The sequence below is a fragment of the Elephas maximus genome, chromosome 3 (assembly GCF_024166365.1).
Source record: "Elephas maximus indicus isolate mEleMax1 chromosome 3, mEleMax1 primary haplotype, whole genome shotgun sequence".
Classification (NCBI taxonomy): Eukaryota; Metazoa; Chordata; class Mammalia; order Proboscidea; family Elephantidae; genus Elephas; species Elephas maximus.
This window is the reverse complement of record NC_064821.1, coordinates 202,410,501-202,428,831: the sequence shown is the minus strand read 5'-3', so window position 1 is coordinate 202,428,831 and position 18,331 is coordinate 202,410,501. Positions and strand designations below refer to the sequence as shown.

The following is an 18,331-nucleotide window of genomic DNA, read 5'->3' as shown; positions in this document are numbered from 1 at the left end:
AGTTGTTATACCTTTTTGTGGTTACCTTATTATTTACCCCTATTTTTCTAAGTAAAAACCTAACTTGTATCGTTCTATATCGCCTTGTATCACTCTCCATCTGGCAGTTCAATGCCTCCTGTATTTAGTCCCTCTTTTTGATTATTGTGATCTTTTGCATATTGACTTCCATGATTCCCTGTTATGTGTATTATTTTTACTATTTTTTTAATTAATCTTAATTTGTTTGTTTTTGTGATTTCCCTATTTGAGTTGATATCAGGACATTCTGTTTTGTGACCTTGTATTGTGCTGATATCTGATATTATTGGTTCTCTGACCAAACAATATCCTTTATTATTTCTTGTAGCTTTGGTTTGGTTTTTGCAAATTCTCTAAACTTGTGTTTATCTGTAAATATCTTAATTTCACCTTCATATTTCAGAGAGAGTTTTGCTGGATATATGATCCTTGGCTGGCAGTTTTTCTCCTTCAGTGCTCTGTATATGTCGTCCCATTCCCTTCTTGCCTGCATGGTTTCTGCTGAGTAGTCTGAACTTATTCTTATAGATTCTCCCTTGAAGGAAACCTTTCTTTTCTCCCTGGCTGCTTTTAAAATTTTCTGTTTATCTTTGGTTTTGGCGAGTTTGATGATAATATGTCTTGGTGTTTTTCTTTTTGGATCAATCTTAAATGGGGTTCGATGAGCATCTTGGATAGATATCCTTTCGTCTTTCATGATGTCAGGGAAGTTTTGTGTCAGGAGTTCTTCAACTATTTTCTCTGTGTTTTCTGTCCCGCCTCCCTGTTCTGGGACTCCAATCACCCGCAAGTTATCCTTCTTGATAGAGTCCCACATGATTCTTAGGGTTTCTTCATTTTTTTAAATTCTTTTATCTGATTTTTTTTCAGCTATGTTGGTGTTGATTCCCTGGTCCTCCAGATGTCCCAGTCTGCATTCTAATTGCTCGAGTCTGCTCCTCTGACTTCCTATTGCGTTGTCTAATTCTGTAATTTTATTGTTAATCTTTTGGATTTCTACATGCTGTCGCTCTATGGATTCTTGCAACTTATTAATTTTTCCACTATGTTCTTGAATAATCTTTTTGAGTTCTTCAACAGTTTTATCAGTGTGTTCCTTGGCTTTTTCTTCAGTTTGCCTTATTTCGTTTGTGATGTCTTGAAGCATTCTGTAAATTAGTTTTTTATATTCTGTATCTGATAATTCCAGGATTGTATCTTCATTTGGGAAAGATTTTGATTCTCTTGTTTGGGGGGTTGGAGAAGCTGTCATGGTCTGCTTCTTTATGTGGTTTGATATGGACTGCTGTCTCCAAGCCATCACTGGGAAACTAGTTTTTTCAGGAAATCCGCTAAAGAAAAAATGCAGTCAGATCCCTATCAGAGTTCTCCCTCTGGCTCAGGCTATTGGGATGTTAATGAAGCCACCTGGGGAGGGTGGGGGAGGGATCCGAGAGGTAGGAGAGTAGCACCTCAGAATATAGCCAGAGTTGCTTGTCTTGCTTGGAATGACTATTATATCTGAGATTTCCGCGGGGCACATCGCCTATGTGTGCTGCCTGTGTGGAGATTGCCCCCCGGGGGTCTGGCCCACTGGAGTCACGGTCAGATCCTCTGCTGCCAGCCTGGGACGGTGCACTCCCGACTCCAAAATCAGTCGCTGCCTCCTGGGGACTCCCCGTCCCTGCCTACCACGTTGCCACGCCGCCCCCGCGAACCGGCTGGGCTCCCCCCCAGGGTCAGCTCAGGCGAGTGGAGCTGCTCCCTGCGCCTGGGCTGCGACCGCGCGTCCCGGCTGGGACACCACTCTCCCCACTCCAAGACCCGTCACTGTCTCCCGGGTACTTCTCCCGCCGGCTGCGTCGCCACGCCATCTGCGCCAAGGGGTGGAGCAGCTCCCCTCGCCCGCGCCCCTCCAAAATCCCGGCGGGACAGCTCCCCAGCTGGGACACTACTCTCCCTGCTCCAAGACCAGTCACTGCCTCCCGGGGACTTCTCCCACCAGCTGCGCCACCACGCCGCCCACGCAAACCTGATGGGCCCCCCCCCGGGGTCAGTTCAGGGGGATGGAGCTGCTCCCCACGATTACGCCGCGCCCGCGGTCCGCCAAAATCCCGGTGGGACGGCTCCCCGACTGGGACGCTGCTCTCCCCGCTCCAAGACCCGTCACTGCCTCCCGGGGACTTCTCCCACCGGCTGCGTCAGCAAGCCGTCCGCGCGAACCAGCTGGGCCCCCTCCTGGGGTTAGTTCAGCGGGGTGGAGCAGCTCCCTGCACCTGCGCCCCGCCAAAATCCCGGTGGGACGGCTCCCCAGCTGGGACGCTGCTCTCCCTGCTCCAAGACCAGTCACTGCCTCCCGGGGACTTTTCCCACCAGCTGCACCGCCACGCCACCCTCGCGAACCAGCTGGGCCCCCTCCCAGAATGAGTTCAGGGGCCAGGGCTAGGCCCCTTGTTTGTGCCGTCTGCCCCCCTGGGCTCTGCCCCAAATTGGGTGCCAAAGGTCACCTGACTGGTACCCTGGCTCCAGCCTCTGAAAACAATCTCTGCCTCCCCGTATTTGTTCGTTCTCCGTCTCTAAATCTGTATTTGTTGTTCAGGGTTCGTAGATTGTTATGTATGTGATCGATTCACTTGTTTTCCCGAGTCTTTGTTGCAAAAGGGATCCGCGGTAGCGTCCACCTAGTCCGCCATCTTGGCCCCGCCTTTCGATGTCTTTTTTTATTACCAATTTATTAGCAGAGCTTATACCTGAAACTCCAAACCATAGTTCTAATACGCAGTGTTGGTCTATACAGGCTTGAGGGGCCTCTTCCTCCTCCTATGCCCAAATCCATATTTCCAGTTGGCCACAAGGCATATATGAGATCAGAGATGAGAGTGCCTGAGAGTATTGAAAGAATTAAAAAGAGAGAGAGAGAGCTCTCAATGGCAGGCACTTCTGCTATGGTCTTGCCCTCTTATCTCTAAAGGCCACTTGGAAGGAGAAAACAGAGGAGAGAGATTTGAGAGAGCAGGATGGTTCCCAGGCTAAGATGAATGTGAAAAAAAGAAGCAGAGCAGAGAGCCATGTGCCTGACCTTGTGGGGCCTCTTCCCAGGAGTAAACATGGAACAGTCACAGCATTATAATCAGATTAGTATTCCTCCTCTGTAGGAGGGGAATAAGAAAGGAAGTGTGCAGAACTTCCCCTCAGATAAGTAGAGTAGCTAAGAGCCTCTCTTCTCCCTCAATTCTACATTTCCACATAGGACTCCCTACAAAATTTAGGAGCACAGTACAAAACGAAAATGCAGGACTCCTGTTTCAAAAATTATTAAGAATTTCACAACAGCAGCAACAGAACACTGAACCAAGCCTGGGGTTCCTCCGGGTGCTAGGCTCTGTGTGACTGCACAAGCCACATGCCCATGAAGGTGGTCCTGTTCCCACATGATAGTTCTCTTTTAAAACATTGGGCCTCACAGGCAAGACCTTGATTGAAGGGATGTGACTGGAGGCAAGAAAATGAGACAACAAAATTCTGGGTGGTGATACTTTCCCAGCACTTCTGCTTTTATGTTTCCGTATCAGTCAGGATCCAAGCAAATACAGACAACACCCCCCAAAAAGTGTGGCAGGGTTAAAGGAAAGTAGGAAGCTACTACCACCCCTAAGCCTGAAAGAGCAAGAGGCAGAAGCAGTTACTAGAACTCAGGAACCCTTGTAGCCGTAAGAGAAGACCAAGGAAATGAGCACTGCCTTAAGTAGAGGGATAAGCCCCTGCCAACCAAAGGTCCTGTAGAAGTGGAGTCAGGAAAATACCCCAGCTTCTGTCTCCTCCTGCCTCAGGACTCCCGCCAGTGCTTCCCTCTGGTGGAATGAGAAGCCAAAGGGCAAAGGAGCTGGTTGATGCAGTGCATGAAGTTCTACCTTCAGGGCACAGAACGGTGGAAAGGGGACCTGGGGGGACAAATGGAAAATAGCCAGCATGGTATCTCCCTGAAACCAGTGATGAAAGCAGGGCAAAGGTTATCCTCAGAAGCTTCCGAAAAACAGATAAAAAAGAACATTAGGGTGACTTCTTGGCCATACCAACCACAAATCTACCTCATAGTCTGTTTCCTATCTCAAATTACAAGGTGGATTGTCCAATTTAGCTTACCATTGAGGGTTACACATTGTTGTTGCTGCTGTTACGTGCCGTTGAGTTGATTTTGACTCATAGAGACTCTACACGACAGAGTAGAACTGCCCCATAGGGTTTCCTAGGCTGTAATCTTTACAGAAGCAGAGCGCTAGGTCTTCTCTCCCATGAAGACTCTGGAAGGTTCGAACTGCCGACTTTAGGTTAGCAGCCAAGGCCTAAACAATTACACCACCAGGACTCCTTGAGGGTTATACAGGGAGCAACAAATGGAACCAGAGGCAACATAATAGGATACTAGCAATGTAAAGGCAACCGAGACCTAAAATATGAAAATTGTATAAATGGGAATGCCCACCCTTGAAAATGTGATTTTAGAGATCTCTCAGCAACTATGGAAGCCCTGGTGGCGTAGTGGTTAAGTGCTAGGGCTGCTACCCAAGAGGTCAGCAGTTCAAATCCACCACGAGCTCCTTGGAAACCATGGGGCAGTTCTACTCTGTCCTGTACGGTCACTATGAGTCGGAATCGACTTGACGGCAGTGGGTTTTTTGGTTTCTCAGTAACCATGGCCTCTTTAAGGAGTATTTAAGATGCACAGGGAGCAGAGGTTCCCAGTAGGGGATTCAGAGAAGAGCAGTCAATTAAGTAATTCCAGGGGCTTGATATCACTCTGCATCCCATAAACACCGCCAATGTTCCCCTATGTTGGTAACAGTTCGTGCTGAAAAGTCTAAAGCAATTACTTTTGTCCTCCCGGGCTTCTGAGCACCTACTTCAATCAGATGGAAAGGTTAAAACAAGAGCTAAATGTGCCCTTTTGTCACCACGAGGGTAGCCTTGTGCTGGGTGGAAGCATTCATTGAGGCCGATTCATCCAAGCCTTTTTGCAGCCAGGTGACAAAGGTGGTCAATTGGGGCACTCAGAAACAGCAATTGCTCAAAGAACTGGGGACAGGAACATTTGAAATCAATATCCCTTGAAAAATAAAGTGCAGCTCATTGCGTTCCTATTATAATTTTACTTTGCCTCTGCTTTAGCCCGGAAACAGAAATAACAGTTGAAAAACATTTATTTACTCATTCTTTCCCTTATAATATTTTGTTTTGATACATTTACTTTACTGTCTTTCCATCTCTGACTGTATGTGGGACTTTTTTATAATAAAAGCCAAGGGAAAACATTTCACAGTAATGTCATCCTCTAGCTGTTTGACCTTGGCCAAATCAATTCACAGAAAAATAGCCACGCCTTTCTCCCGAAGAGCAGCTGGTGGGTCTGAGCCTTTCTGTTAGCAGCCTAGTGCTTAACCACTGCACCAGCAGGGCTCCTTTAGAAAGATCATAGGTAACAACAAATATTTGTGTGATGTTTCATAGTTACAAAACCCTTACACATATCACTTTTGACACTCACGGTAACACTGTGAAGTAGTAGTGCACGCCTTTCTCTTTTTAATTTTATTTTGTAAATGAGAAAGTGAACCCTCTGGCCTAGCCGAGGAAATGGGAAGTTTTGAAACTGGGATTAAAATTCAGACCTTTAACACTATAGCATGTTCTCCAATTTTTTTTTTCCCCCACATTTTCAAGATGAGAAAACTAGGCTGAAATTTGGTGACTGTCTTAGTTATCTAGCGCTGCTATAACAGGAATATGACAAATGGATGGCTTTAACAAACAAATTTATTCTCTCAGTCTAGGAGGCTATAAGTCTGAATTCAGGGCGCCAGCTTTAGAGGAAGTCTTTCGCTGTCAGCTCTGGGGTAAGGTCCTTGTCATCCATCTTCCCTTAGGTCTATGAGTTTTTCAGCACTGGGGCCCCAGGTCCAAAGGACACACTCTTCTTCTGGCTCTTGCTTGGTGGTAACCAGGTCCCCCTCCTCTCTACTCCATTCTCTCCTTTATATCTCAAAAGAGATTGACTCAAATTACAGCCTAATCCTATAGATTATGTTCTGCCTCATTAACATAACTGCCTCTAATCTTGCCTCATTAACATCACTTTGTTATTGTTGTTAGGTGCCATTGAGTCATTCCTGACTTATATCAACCCAATGTACAACAGAATGAAATACTGCCTGGCCCTTCCTCATGATTATTGTTATGTCTGAGCTCATTATTGCAGCCACTGTGTCAATCCATCTCATTGAGGGTCTTCCTCTTTTTTTGCTGACTCTCTACATTACCAAGCATGATGTCCTTCTTCAGGGACTGATCCCTCCTGATAACATGTCCTAAGTATATGAGAAGAAGTCTCGCCATCCTCAATTTTAAGGACCAGTCTGGCTGTACTTCTTCCAAGACAGATTTATTTGTTCTTTGGCAGTCCATGGTATATTCAACATTCTTTGCCAACACCATAATTCAGAGACGTCAATTCTTCAGTCTTCCTTATTTACTGCCCAGCTTTCCCATGTATGTGAGGCAGTTGAAAACACCAAGGCTTGGGTCAGACACACCTTAGTCCTTAAAGTGACATCTTTGCTTTTTAACACTTTAAAGAAGTCTTTTGCAACAGATTTGCCCGATGCAATGCATCCTTTGATTTCCCTACTGCTACTTCCATGGGTGTTTATTGTGGATCCAAGTAAAATGAAATCTTTGACAACTTCAATCTTTTCTCCATTTACCATAATATTGCTTATTGGTCCAGTTGTGAGGATTTTTGTTTTCTTTATGTTGAAGATTAACCCATACTGAAGGCTGTGGTCTCTGATCTTCATCGGTAAGTTCTTCAAGTCCTCTTCACTTTCAGCAAGCATGGTTGTGTCATATGCATATGGCAGCTTGTTAATGAGTCTTCCTCCAATCCTGATGCCCTGTTCTTCATATAGTCCAGCTTCTCGGATTATTTGCTCAGCATATAGATTGGATAAGTATGGTGAAAGGATACAACCCTGAAGCACACGTTTCCTGACTTTAAACCACACAGTATCCTCTTGTTCTGTTCAAATGACTGTCTCTTCTTCTATGTACAGGTTCCTCATAAGCACAATACAATAAAAAAAAACAATATAGTGCCCTGGAATTTCCATTCTTTGCAATGTTACCCATGATTTGTTATTATCCGCTCAGTTGAATGCCTTTGCATAGTCACTAAAACACAGGTATACATCTTTCCGGTATTCTCTGTTTTCAGCCAGGATCCATCTGACATCAGCAATGACATCCTTCATTCCACCTCCTCTTCTGAGCCCAGCTTGAATTTCTGGTAGTTCCCTGTGGATGTACTGCTGAAACCACTTTTGAATGATCTTCAGCAAAATTTTACTTGTGTGTGACATTAACGGTACTGTTCAATAATTTCTGCATTAGACTGGATCACCTTTCTTTGGAATAGGCATAAATATGGATCTCTTCCAGTCAGTTGGCCAGGTAGCTGCCTTCCAAATTTCTTGGCACAGATGAGTGAGCATTTCCAGCATTGCATGTGTTTGTTGAAACATCTCAACTGATATTCCATCAATTCCTGAAGGCTTGTTTTTAGCAGTGCCTTCAGTGCAGCTGGCACTTCTTCTTTCAGTACCATCAGTTCCTAACCATATGCTACCTCCTGAAATGATTGAATGTCAACCATTTCTTTTTGGCATAGCAACTCTGTGTATTCCTTCCATCTTCTTTGGATGCTTCCTGTGTCGTTCAGTATTTTGGCCATAGAATCCTTCACTATTGCAACTCGAGACTTCAATTTTTAATTCAGCTCTTCCTGCTTGAGAAATACCAAGTGTGTTCTTTCCTTTTGGTTTTCTAACTCCAGGTCTTTGCATATGTCATTATAATAATTTACTTTGTCTTCTTGAGCTGCCCTTTGAAATTTTCTGTCCAAAAAAAGATCAGACTTACTGGCCTGACAGAGGCTGGAGAAAACCCAAGAGTTTGGCTGCCAGACACCCTTTTAGCTCAGTAATAAAGTCACTCCCAGGGCTCACCCTTCAGCCAAAGATTGGACAGGCCCATAAAACAAAACGAGACTAAAGGGGCACACCAGTGCAGGGGCAAGAACTAGAAGGCAGGAGGGGACAGAAAAGCTGGCAATAGGGAACCCAAGGTCAAGAAGTGAGAGTGTTGACATGTCGTGGGGTTGTTAACCAATGTCATAAAACAATATGTGTACTAAGTGTTTAATAAGAAGCTAGTTTGTTCTATAAACCTTCTAAAGCACAATGAAAATAAATAAATACAAAGAAAGAAATCTGTTTAGCTCTTTTACCTCATCATTTCTTCTGTTTGCTTTAGCTACTTGACAACCAAGAACAACATTCAGAGTCTCTTCTGCTACCCATTTTGGTCTTTTCTTTCTTTCCTGTCTTTTTACCGACCTCTTGCTTTCTTCATGTATGACGCCCTTGATGTCATTCCACAGCTTGTCTAGTCTTAGATCATTAGCATTCAATGCATCAAATCTATTCTTGAGATGGTCTCTGAATTCAGATGGGATATACTCAGGGTTATACTTTGGCTTTCATGGACTTGTACTAATTTTGTTCAGCTTCAACTTGAACTCGTATATCAGCAATTAATGGTCTGTTCTGCAGTTGGCCCCTGGTCTTGTTCTGACTGATGATATTGAGCTTTTCCATCATATCTTCCCCTAGATGCAGTTGATTTAATTCCTGTGTATTCCGTCTGGTGAGGTCCACATGTATAGTCGCCATTTATGTTGTTGGAAAATGTTATTTGTAATGAAGAAGTTGTTGGTCTTGCAAAATTCTATCATGCAATCTCCAGCATGGTTTCTATCACCAAGGCCATATTTTCAACTCATGATCCTTCCCATCTGTTTCCATCTTTCACATTCCAGTCACCAGTAATGATCAATGCATCCTGATTGCATGTTCAATCAATTTCAGACTCTTAGAAATTGGTAAAAATCTTCAATGTCTTCATCTTTGGCCTTAGCGGTTGGTGTGTAAATTTGAATAATAGTCATATGAACTGATCTTCCTTGTAGGCATATGGATATTATCCTATCACTGACACATTGTACTTCACGATAGATCTTGAAATGTTCTTTTTGATGATGAAAGCAATGCCATTCCTCTTCAATTTTTCCTTTCCGACATAGTAGACCATATGATTGTCTGATTTAAAATGGCCAATTACCAGCCCATTTCAGCTCACTGATGCCCAGGATATCAATGTTTATGTTATCCATTTCATTTTTGACAATTTCCAATTTTCCTAGATTCATACTTTGTACACTCCATGTTCCAATTATTAATTGATGTTTGCAGCTATTTCTTCTCATTTGGAGTTGTGCTACATCAGGAAATGAAGGTCTGGAAAGCTTGACTCCATCCACTTCATTAAGGTCGACTCTACTTTGAGGAGGCTGTTCTTCCCCAGTTGTATTTTGAGTGCCTACCAACCCGAGGGGCTCATCTTCAGCACTATGTCAGATGGTGGTGTGCTGCTATTCATAACGTTTTCACCGGCTAATTTTTTTTCAGAAGTAAAGTGCCACATCCTTCTTCCTAGTCTGTCTTAGGCTGGAAGCTCATCTGAAACCTGTCCACCATGGGTGACCCTGCAGGCATAAGCTGGCATAACTTCCAGCATCACAGCAACACACATGCCCCCACAGCACAACTAGCTGACAGATGCCTGGTGGATTAACATATAAATGTTAGGTTTTACAACAGGTGGGTAATTACATCAGATCACAACATGGAGGACACCCACACAATATTGGGAATCATGTCCTAGCCAAGTTGACACACATTTTGGGGGGACACAATTCAATCCATAACATTGACTTTCCTAAGAGCATCCAAGGTAACTAGAAAAGCAGATAAAATTGATATAAGTTAGATGCAGTTATGGTAAGCCTGCAAGGGAAGAGATGAAATACAAAACATAAAAAGATATTCTGAAGTTTAATATTTTTATAAAAGCGTTACTCAACCATTATGAAATTCAAGTAATATGGTAAAGGTCAAAGATAAAAGCAACAAATCCCCCAAAATTCTACTCCCTAGACATAACCAGTTAATATTTAGTAAGCATTATTCCAGACAGATACCTATATCTTTGCATATATAGAGATGATGGATGGCTAGATAGACAAATGAAATAATTTATAAGGATGTAATCATATTGTAAAAAACTATTTTGATAAAATTATAAAATTTAATTATGAAAAATGTTTCCTCATCAAAAGAGATAATAGTTCCTAAAAGAGCACTCTAATGTTAAGGACAAAAATATTTGTCCTTAACATTAGACCAAGGCATTAAGAAGTTGGAGCCATTAAGTTTTATTTTAACTACTTATTTTAATTTCAATAGTATATTATAAAACATAAGGGGTTTAGTGATCACATACCTCCTTTCATCTCCTATCTTCCCATCTCCTGATTATTGCTTATAATGCTTTTTACTATGGAAGGGTTTACAACATTTACGTTATGTTCTGCAATCCCAATTCCCCAAGTTGTTTATTCTTAATTCTGTATTGAAATAGATCCAATGGCTATCACTTGATCTTTGTACCACCCCATGTCAATTTTCTAACTCCTTTATTTTTGTTCATCTCCCCATTGCTTCCATTTTATTGCTAAGATTTTTTTTAAGAAAGGATTTTTGATGTTGTTGTTGTTAGTTGCCATTGAGTTAGTTCCAACTCATAGAGGCCCTATCTATGTACAATTGAACAAAATGTTGCTCGGTCTTGCACCATCCTCACAATTGTTGTATGTTTGAGCCCATTGTATTAAGGAAGAATTAACAGTGCCATTTTCCCTGGGATTTTCATGTTTTAGAATGTTTATCTCTTGTTTTTCTTCCTTAATAATAACTTGGCTGGGTGTAACATTGTTCGGAGCCACTTTTCATTAGTACTTTGTAGATACTGCTCAACTGTCTTCAAGTGTAGAATGTAACTGTGGTTTAGTCCAAGTCCAACCTGAGGGGCCATGTCTGTGTAAGCAACTTGTGTGTTGTCTGAAAGCCACGAAAAATTCCCTCCTTTACATTCTAACCAGGATTATGTTGTCGGTCATTCTGAATAATTTTTCTGGCTACCCGGTGGGTTTTCCTAAATGCATATTCAGTTCTTCCTTAATTTGGGAATCTTTTCATCATATCTGAGTGGTTTGCCTATTCTATTTGCTTGGCTCTCTACTTTAGTCACACTAATTCTACTTCCATTGGATCATCTTTGACAGTCAGTTAATAAAATAGTCAAGTATCTTATATATGCCAGACAATGTTTTTGAAGTTGGGTATATAAAATGACAGTATCATTGACTCCAAGAAACTTGCATTCCAGTGTATTTATGTGTATCTACAATTTTTTTTAATGGGGGGGTAGTGGAGAGGGAATACAAATAAATAAATATGAGGAATAGAAAATAGGATAACATGATAGAGAATGGCTTGGATGTACATAGCTACTTTACCTTGAGTGTTCCGGAAAGGCCTCTTTGGGTAGGTAACTTCTGAGTCAAGATCTGAAAAATGAGGAGGTAGCCATGTGAAAGTCTAAAAAAAGAGAATTTCAAGTAAAAATATAATAAGTACAAAAATCTGAGTCTGAAATGAGGTTAGTGAGTTAGAGGAACAGAGAAAAGACCAGTGTGCTTCGAACATAGTGAATAAAGGTACACAGAAGAAGTAGGAGAAAAGGAGTGCTATAGATTAAATTTTAGGAGCCCTGGTGACACAGTGGTTAAAGCACTCAGCTGTGAACCAAAAGGTCTGTGAGTCAAACCCACCAGCTGCTCCATGGAAGAAAGATGTGACAGTCTGTTCTGTAAAGAGTATAGCCTTGGAAACCCTACGGGGCAGTTCTACTCTGTCCCGTAGGGTCACTATGGGTCATAATTGACTCAACAGCGGTGGATTGGTTTGGTTTGGGTATGATTCTTCTAATTTTATAGTTCCATGACCTTATGCAGAGTTCAAGCAGCCCTAGTGGCACAATGGTTAAAGCACTCATCTGCTAGCTGAAAGGCTGGAGGTTTGAACCCACCAGCCATTCTGCGGAAGAAAGATGTGGCAGTGTGCATCGTAAGGATTTACAGCTTTGGAAACGCTATGGGGCAGTTCTACCCTGTCCTATAGTGCCGCTGTGAGCCAGAATCAGGTTTGCTTAGTTTTTTTTATCTTGAGTTCAGTCTCTTCCCACTTCTTGCTACTCTCAATTAATGTTGTTAAAACACTCATTTCATCTTATTATTCCCAATTTTGCCATGAACAGGATGCATGACTTTTGGGAAATTATTCAACCTTTCAAAGTCTTCACTTCTTTAACCGTCAAATGAAATAGAAATGGGGTAATTCAGGTAAAATATTTGCACAGTGTCTGGCACATGAGTATTCAATAAATATTAGCTTATTTTATTATTGCTATTATTACTGTCATCATTTTCATTATTATTATTGCTGTTGGTCTGGGACAGTGATAAACTAAAACCAAACTTGCTGCTGTCGAGTTGAGTCCAACTCATAGTAACCCTATAGGAGAGAGTAGAACTGCCTCATAGGGTTTCCAAGGCTGTAAATGTTTACAGAAGCAAACCACTATATCTTTCTCCTCTGGAGCAGCTGGTGGGTTCAAACCACAAACTTTTTAGTTAGCAGCCAAGCACTTTAACTACTACCGGGTTTCCTTGGGACAGTGGTGGCAGTCTCTAATGTCATTTTTATGACTCACATTTAAGGCTGCTAACATCACCTATTATAAAGAGCATTAGGAAAGGAGTTCTGAGATCTGAGTTATGGTACTAGCTCCAATAACTATACGTGTGAACCTGAGACAGTCATTTAGTGTCCCCACAGTTCAGTTCCTCAGTGAGGAAATTCCTGGCACCATCTTTGTCATTATTTTGATGCTCAAACAAGTCAGTGTAAGAATACACTATAAATGCACACACAAGTATACACACAGACACAGAGAGACACACACACACCAACAGTAGATACGCAAGAAATACTTGTCAAATAACCAAATGTTATATGAATGACTGTTGATAGAAATGAACTTTTACAAAGTAAAAACAAAAATTCATCATAGGAAACAAGGCATTGACTCTGACCAAGTCTCGCTCTAATGCAAATCATGAAGTTTAAAGAGTTCACAGGCTGATGCAGAAGCAGATTCCAAAACCACATGATGACACAAAGTCATGATTATTTATATCATTGACACTGTTGGTAAGCACCCAAGGGAGACATCAGAAACAGCATGATTAAAAATAACCAAGAGGTTGAGGGAGAAAATGATGCATTTTACCACATGAAAGCAAGCAGTTTGCTCTGGGTAGGTTTTCACACTGACAATAGCCTGGGGGTCAGGGAGAATGACATAGTAAATGCTATCATTTAGGGGAAAAATGGAAATGGGGATTACTTACACATTACTAACCCAATGTAGTCATATCCACCCTCTTGTATGCAATTTTAAATAAAATTAACATATGCACACACACACACACACACATGCACACATGTGCATTTTGTGCTACCAAACTAATATATCCGTCAATAGAGCTATAATTAGGCAGTTTGATGGTCTGTAGATAGTGTCACAGGCCAATGGCGGAGGAACCAGAATTTGAAACAAGGCAAGCCCAGAGGGTAAGGCAGACTAAGAGACATCACTATGGGCCGTGGAAGGCCGCTCAGCCAAAGGCTATCTGGAGATTATGAGGCAAGTGCGGGTGAATCCAGGCAAATAGCATCCAGAAAAGACAGCAAGAGACAAATGTAACATGGAGGTGGATGGAGGGTGGAGGGCGATGAATGGGAAGATGAGGTGGAGTATGGGAGTTGGGAGCTGGAAGCAGGGGGGATGAGGGTGGGAGAATGGAGGGAGAGGATAAGGGGAAATCAGTGTAACGCTGGGTATCTCCTGGGAGTCCGGGCACCAGGATCCTGGCTTCTTTCTTGGATTGAAAGATAGAACTTTTCTTCACCTACCTCCTCCTATTTTTTATCAAAATGTTCACTCATCAACCACTTATTGTTCTCATTTTATATACTCTCCTTGGCATTCTCAACCCTTTCCATAACTTCAGCTTATATAGACCTATATGGCAATTGCTCCTTGTTGTTGTTGCTGGATGCCATGGAAAAAAAAAAAAGGAGTCACTTACAAATCTATAATTTTCATCCAGACCTATCTCCTGAGCAGCAGACCCATCTAAATGCCTACTAAACTTTTTCATTGGTATGTCCTGAAGTCACAGTAAACACAGCATTTGCAGTGCTGAAGAGCTGTGCTTCTCTTTCTACTCTTCTTGCATTCTCTGTCTCTGTTTGGCCACCGCCATCCACCTGGTTACTCAAGAGTGTGCCCTCTCTATCTACTCCATCTCTTCAACATTCTGGCTCCTCCACATCTCCACTAGGCCACTTCATCCCCTGGGACATTTCTATTACAATACTTTATGCATTAAAAAAAAAAAAAAGCCTGCAGTTATTCATTTATATGTTTTTCTTCATCATTCGTCTACGGACTCCTCAAAAATAATTATGTATGTAACATGCATTTAATGGTGATAAAAAAAAAATTTTTTTTTTCTTTACTGAATGCATCCCAGATTTTACTGGGGGCTTAAAAGGCTCAGAGATGAGTTGACCTAAATTCCCTGATGAAGAACAGTTAGGTTTGCAGGACACCCTTCCTGCAAACCTAACTGTTTGACAACAGATAGCAAGACTGTGAAGCCAGTCTCTGAGCTCAGTCCTTCACCAGATGCCATGTACCTCCGTGCTATGAGAGCAGCAGCACCCCACTGAGTGCATATTAGCCCCAGGGCCAGGAAGTTTGGTTCCACCCAAAATCCTAAGGTACACAAGACCACCTTGCAGAACTCAGGGAGGGATGTGACCCTAGGAGTGTCATGTTAATCCAGAAATTTCTGAGTTGAAAAGGACACAGATCTATGGTTTATTTGTGAAATGGTATTGTCCTTAAAGATATATTTAGCTGAGTAATCTTACAGGTTGGCAGTTGACTCATATTCCTGTTAACATGCAAATCTGTTATTTGACCCAAGATATATAAACTCATTTTCTTATGTCTCAATAAACCCTTTGCCGTTAGGTCAATTCTGATCACCATCTAATAAAAGAATTAATCACTGTTATGGGTTAAATCGTGTCCCCCCAAAATATCTGTCAACTTGGCTAGGCCATGATTCTCAGTATTGTATGATTGTCCACCATTTCATCATATGATGTGATTTTCCTATGTGTTGTAAATTCAAATCTCTGCCTATGGTTAATGAGGCAAGATTAAAAAAATGTTAAAGAGGATTAGGGTGGGATGTAACACCCTTACTCAAGTCACATCCCTGATCTAATGTAAAGGGAGTTTTCTTGGGGTGTAGCCTGCATCACCTTTTATCTCACAAGAGACAAAAGGAAAGGGAAGCAAGCAGAGAGATGGGGGACCTCATACCATCAAGAAAGCAGCACTGGGAGTAGAGCATGTCCTTTGGACCCAGGGTTCCTGTGCATAGAAGCTCCTAGACCAGGGAAAGATTGATGATAAGGACCTTTCTCCAGAGCTGACAGAAAGAGAGGGCTTTCCCCTGGAGCTGGGGCCCTGAATTTGGACTTCTAGCCTACTAGACTGTAAGAGAATAAATTTCTCTTTGTTAAAGCCATCCACTTGTGGTATTTCTGTTATAGCAGCACTAGATGACTAAGACAATCACTGAAACTTGCAGTTGGAAAAGGATTGTGCACTTTTATTTCTTGTCACTGGGTTTACTCTGTCCAATAGGTTAAGACCAGGATCAGCATCAAGTTTGAAACTAGTATAGATCTTCTATCAACTAGAAGCAGAGATATGGAAATGTTACCTGCCTTACAATGTATATATTCTAGAACAGCTTTGTTTGAAAGGAAAAGAATATATTGCAAATAGGAGAGATTCTATTCGTCCAAGATAAACCTCTCAATTCTAAGAACAAAGCTTTTTTAAAGGTTGAGAGGGGCTTTAAAAAGTCATTTCCAGTTTTTGAGGGGTCCCTGTATGGCGCAAATGGTTAAGCACGTGACTGCTAGTCAAAAGCTTGGTGGTTCAATCTCACCCAGAGGCATCTCGAAGACAGGCCTCAGATCTATTTCTGAAAGGTCACAGCCTAGAAAACCCTATGGAGAAGTTCTACTCTGAGCTAATTTATACATGGTGGCCAGGGAAGGCCTTACTCTGAGGAAGGCCTGAATAAAGTGAGGGATTAATGTATATACATGGGGGAAGAGAGATGATAAAGTGTAGAAATGCAAAGATTCTGAGGTAGGAAAACTTGACAGGGTGGGGAAACCACAGTGCAGTGTGATAGTAGCTAAGATGTGAGAGGCAGAATGAAGCTGAAGTCTTGAGAAATTAAACCCTGTAGGGTGAACTCTTGATGAGGACTCCAAATTTTACTCCAAGTGTGATACGAAGCCATTTGGAGGTTTTGAGCAAGGGTGAGGGATTTATACTTCCCAAAGATCACTCTGGAAACCATATAGAAAATAGACTAGAGTTGAGGGGCAAAAGTGAATGGGTTGATACCTCAAGTTTAATTCAATTCTCGAACAACTCTGTTATTGGTCCAGACTCAGTCTGCGATCTGAGGTTCATCTTTTCCTGTGTGAGTGAACAGGTTCTCCCTTTATAAAGAATGAAGCAGTGCTGAGCAATTCCCTCAAACTGGCATGAGAGACCACCTTACAATAAGCAAAGAATAGACACCTGGGAAAAGAAAGACCTCAAAAATAACTCTTTCAACTACTAGTGCCTGGTGTGGAAGCCTTGTGTCACTGCCTTTTGTGGGTTGTGTAAGAGAAATCTACCTTTAACATAATCTTAGTAGCTTCTATGACTTGAGCATCTACTATTGGCCAGACACTCTACATATATTATCTCATTTAGTCTGTATTCATTTTATGAGATAGATTTTATGACCTACATTTTACAGATGAGGAAACTAAAACTCAGAGAGTGTCAGTAACTTGCCCAACAAAGAGCCATGGTATTACCTTTTCTTTAAATTTCTCATCAATTAGAAGGAAAATCATACAACAATTAAAAAATATATATATATATGAGCACAAGGTAGAGTCATGGAAAAATTTTTATCAGATACCAAGGCAAGAAAAAATAGAATATGAAATTATATATGTTCTATAAAGATATCTATGCAAAAATATCTATATATCTGAGTATACACTGAAGGAAAACACAGTAAAATAACTTTTGGAGGTAATGGGATTATGATGTAATTTTCTTAATGTCATAAATGTTAATATTAACATATTAAAAGTAAAAACGTAATTAAAATTGTAAATATCTTAATCCACTTACCAGACTAATTAGAGCTAGGATTTAAAGCCAGCGTGCATCTCAATGTAAGATAATTTTAGATCTCCAAGGATATAAAACTACTTTTAATGTCAGCATCAAAATCATTCATAATGTTATGTTTTTCCCTTCACCCCAACTTCAAGGACCACACAGGAAAGCCTAAAAGGCTTCAAGGGCTGCTTACTCCATGAGTTCTATAAATACTGGAGATCAAGTATCATGAATGACATAAGCATAAATCCACATCTAATTAGAGGTGGCAGAGAGGGCAGCCAGCCATCTGGCTCAGATTATACTCCTGCAAATCCAGCCAAGATGAAGAGTCTCCCCAGAAGACTGCACAACAAAGCTTGTTTCATCTCTCTTCGTCTTCCTCCACCCCGTCCTCTCACTTGTCCTTCATGGAGAGGGAGCTCACAGAGAAGAGAAGCTCTCCTTTCTAGAGACCTCCTTGAGGACTGCCTGGGGATCTTTTTGCCATTCACTGAATATTCATGGAAATTCTCTGAATATTAATATTTGTGACAATTACCTGAATATGCATCTGGTGTGTGACTGTGAACAAATCACAGGAATTAATTATTTTCTTTGAGTTGCCATCTATTAGATCAAATTTGTAGGCTGCAGGGAAAGCTGTTGGAAGCTGGCCTCTGATAGGAAGCCTCATGTAACCCTCCAGGTGTGATTCATCTCCCTTAAGGGCATTTGCCTGTTGTAGTTGATAATGCTGAAAGTGAAAAGGACTTGATGCACTTACTAATGAAGACCAAAGACCACAGCTTTCAGTATGGACTGCACCTCAACATAAAGAAAACAAAAATCCTCACAACTGGGCCAATAAGCAACATCATGATAAATGGAGAAAAGATTGAAGTTGTCAAGGGTTTCATTTTACTTG

General features: G+C 41.6%; 1 long non-coding RNA gene across 1 annotated transcript in view; it reads right to left on the bottom strand.

Annotated features, from left to right (window-relative positions):
- LOC126073897 (uncharacterized) overlaps positions 1-18,331 on the bottom strand; it is a 135,161-nt gene that overhangs the window by 21,034 nt on the left and 95,796 nt on the right. Inside the window, exon 3 of the long non-coding RNA XR_007516872.1 lies at positions 11,528-11,578. This is a non-coding gene — a long non-coding RNA (uncharacterized LOC126073897). The remainder of the gene's footprint in view (positions 1-11,527; positions 11,579-18,331) is intronic.